Source organism: Mus pahari, chromosome 5 (assembly GCF_900095145.1).
Source record: "Mus pahari chromosome 5, PAHARI_EIJ_v1.1, whole genome shotgun sequence".
Taxonomy (NCBI): domain Eukaryota; kingdom Metazoa; phylum Chordata; class Mammalia; order Rodentia; family Muridae; genus Mus; species Mus pahari.
Window position 1 is genome coordinate 31,455,473 of NC_034594.1, and position 3,804 is coordinate 31,459,276.

The following is a 3,804-nucleotide window of genomic DNA, read 5'->3' on the forward strand; positions in this document are numbered from 1 at the left end:
GGTACTGTCCTCTCTGGTCACTGTCTTGGAAACCAAAAAAAAAAAAAAAAAAAAGAGTTCAAGAGCAGTCAGTCTCAAGTTACATAGTGAATTCTAGGCCAGCCTGGGCTGAGACCTTTGGCCAAGTTGTTTTATTAAAGATTAATATATTAGGCTAGAGAGACGGCTCCAGAGGTCCTGAGTTCAAATCCTAGCAACCACATGGTGGCTTGCAACCGTCTGTAATGGGGTCTGACGCACTCTTCTGGTATGTGTCTGAAGACAGCTACAGTGTACTCATATAAGTAAAAATAAATAAATCTTTAAAAGAAAGATTAATATAGGGATGATGCCTATAAAATTCTACACATAATAAACCTACTAAATGGTAACTATAATTAGTGTTGGCCTATTTAATTAATATGTAAATGTCTAGCTATTGAAAATAGTGGATCAGAGGGGGGAGACAAACCTCACCCAAAGCAGATCAAGTGGTACAAGCAGGGATATACAATAGATGCCAAGTGTTACAGTTCTCTTAGACAAATGTCCACCTCACTCGAAGCCCACAACCTTCCCCAGGGAAGTCTGTCCATCCCTGTTGCTTTGCATAGCTCTGTAGGGAAAGTCGGTGTTAAATGCCAGACTTGACAAAGTGATGACTCATCCCAGAGGGGGTGCAGTGAGTTGCCAGGCTTATCACACAATCCCCGCATCCACTGGGACAGCCAGAGGCCAGAAACCAGCTATTTAAGGAGTCTCCCATTCAAGATTCCTGCAGCAGCAGTAATGCCCTAGCACTTTACATTTTGTTGATGTATGGACCAAAGAGCACTTGGGAGGACTCTAACTGAACTCACTTAACAAAACAACTCCCATGAATGAAAAGCCTAGAACAGTAGGCTAACAATAAAAGAGCTAAAGAGCGTGTCCATGGCCAGGCAGTGTGACAGTTGTAATGGCACACAACTTGACATTGGGACACTGTCCCGCTACAACCTCACATCATGATGGCTTCTGAGGACATGTTCCACTCCTCTACAGCCTGGCTTGGAAGCGTGACCACATCCCCCTCAGAAGCAGACAAGCCCTCCTCAGCAGGAGCTTGCACAGCTCTTTTCCATTACCACTTAGTGGGCACAAAACATTTTTTCCCCCCAGAGTAAGCTCCCAATTCGCCTTCTAAGGTTAAAAAGCTTTCAGCTTTGGTTCCTCTTGACAGCAAATGACCAGAGTGGTGGTTTCATGGTGGCCCCTCAGCTTGTCCAAAAGGAAACACTGGTCCCAGCCAGAAGGCTGTAAGTTATCACCACAGTAATTCTAACCTGCATGGGACTTTGGGTCTCTTCCATCAGAGTCCCACAGGCATAACTATGAACCTGAAAATGTCAGCCTCCCCCACAGTTTTGCTTGGAATACTTTGTTCAGAAACACCCATAGCTTGATCCCCGAGGCTTGCTCCCACTCCCAAAGTCAGATTATCCTTCTGGAACTCTTGATTCCAGTCTAGGACTGGGTCACTTTAACAAACACCCAATTTTACTCCTAAAAACAGAGAAAGAAAGAGAGATTCACTGTCTGGCAGTGTCCTCTCTCTTACTCCTGTAGGCTCACAGGAAAGTCCAGAATACTTGAAGCCATGGCTCCAGTACACAAACCCACAATGAGTGTCGGGTGGGTCTTTTCTTTCTTCTGGGACCAATGAAAAAGAATCTTCAACTTAGTGTTACATCATCTTACTCATTTATTTAGCAATCCGATTTCCTGGTGCTTCCCAAGGCCCCAAATGTTCTTGGAAAAGCATCCTAACTGTACTGTATGATAACGGAGAAAACTATTTTTGTCAAAAAAATGGCTCTATACACACCTAGCAGGGTGTGGTAGTGCACACCTTTAGTCTCGGCGCTCAGAGGGCAAAGGCAGGCAGTATCTCTGAGTCTCAGGTCAACCAGGGAATCAACCATGTCTCAAAAAGTTTTTTGGTTTTTGGTTTGGTTTTGGGTTTGGTTTTTTTGTCAGCCTACCCGAGCCACAATAAAATCCACAGATACACATGCACACATATATCCTGATTCATTGTGAAAAATATTTCAAAACAAAACAACAAAACAAAACAAAAGAAGCCCTCTTTGTCCGTTATAAATAACAAGATCTGCCTTCAGCAAACTCCTATAGCCAGAGCCTAGAACTTCAAGGAAGAACAGAACTTGCGGCACCAATTAGTGCTAGGCCTTAGTATGAACAAAGCACCGCAAATAAACTCCACAGGCCTTTAGACAGAAGGTTGTGTTTGTAATTAACTCCAACGCACTCCCATTACCCACTCCCCTGAGCTCCACCCAGCCCAGCGCCCTCCAGGGCTCCCGTTCCCAATCTGGTTTCCATTCGAGCCCCGCCCCCTTCCCCTTGCCTCTCTGGGACTGTGAATCAATCCCATCCCGGGCAGGAAACGGGACCCGGGGCAGCCCCCTCCGCTGTGGCGGAACAAAGGAGCGGAGCGCAGCTGCACTCGCAGGGCGATCCATCGGGTCCCGTCGCCCCTCCGGGTGCGCCACGGCCGGGGCACACCGCACCTGAACCCCACTCCCCAGGACGCCCCATTGTTCCACCTCCGCTTCCACCTCTGCTTCTCCTTCCCACAGGAAGCCATAAGCTTGTCCTTCCACAGAACCCGGGGCCGGGAAACACCAGTGGGCCAGAGGGATGGAGGGGGATGCGAGTGGGCCCGCGGGAAGCAGGGTTCCCCAGTGCCCGTAGGTACCAAGCCAATAACACAAAGTGAGAGAACAACTTAGTTTGTAAGCCCCTTCCCTCTCCTGCCGCCCCCGGAGCCACACGGGGCCGCGATCACCCTCGACGACCTCGAGCGCGCGTGGGTTCACGGTGGAGTGCCTCCGCGCCCCACAGGAGCGCCCCGGGAGCTGATGACCCGGGATTGCAGGCTGCGGCTGAGCCTGGGGCCGCGCGCACAAAGGCACGGGCGGGAAGGGAGCCGGCACGGGGGAGTGCAGCGTACCTCGCCCGGCAACCGATCGGCCACTCCGCCTCCGCGTGCTGCTCGCTGGCGGCCGCCTGGGGAACGCGGGTCAGATCCGATGCGGGGCTTGTGCCACAGTTGCTGCCGGGGATCCCGCGCCGCTCAGCCGACCGTGCGTTCCGTGCACCCACACCGCGTCCGCCGGCTGGGCTCCGAGTGCGCTGGCTTGAGGCGCGGCGGCGGCGCGGCCACTCCCCTCTCCCGGCGGGGGCGGCGACCTCACCGCCCGGACGCGCCCCTCGCTCCCTAGCCGCCGTTCACCCAGGCGCGCAGGCCGCACAGCGCCCCCCGGTGAGCACCCGGCGGGCGGGGACACCCAGGGAAGCGCACTGGCCCTTCACCTTGGCCACTGCATGATCCGCGAACTGCAGACCAGAGATGCAGAGCCAAACAGCTCCAAGAGCCTGGACGCGAACCCCAGCAAAGAGAATATTCCTTCTCCACATTGCCTACCCTCCTAGGTCCAAGTTTGGGTGCCCAAAAAATATCACAAAATGACAATTTAATGAAAGAGAAAATGGCCTGCCATGTGAAGCTTTTATTGTCTCTGTCACTGACATACATATTGAATATATCGTTAGGTACTGAGCAATGACTGGCAATCACTTGGCCATGGTAGAGGGTCTAAAGACTCAGGACTTCCAGCTTCTCACTCCAGGTGTCCTCACCATGCTGGGATTCAGGACAAGCCACATGACCCTGGGTCTGGCTTGTTCCTGGAAGAGGTAAGGGTGTTCATCAAACTTACTCATGGGGTGAGGTGAGGATTACATGGCTGGGGTGTTAAA

General features: G+C 51.9%; 1 protein-coding gene across 3 annotated transcripts in view; it reads right to left on the reverse strand.

The window, feature by feature from the left end:
* Myo1b (myosin IB) overlaps positions 1 to 3,208 on the reverse strand; it is a 164,922-nt gene extending 161,714 nt beyond the window's left edge. For all 3 annotated transcript variants that reach the window (XM_021198945.2, XM_021198943.2, XM_021198942.2), the window contains exon 1: positions 2,996 to 3,208. The gene's annotated coding sequence lies outside the window, so the exon portion shown is untranslated. The remainder of the gene's footprint in view (positions 1 to 2,995) is intronic.
* Positions 3,209 to 3,804: the final 596 nt, after the last annotated feature.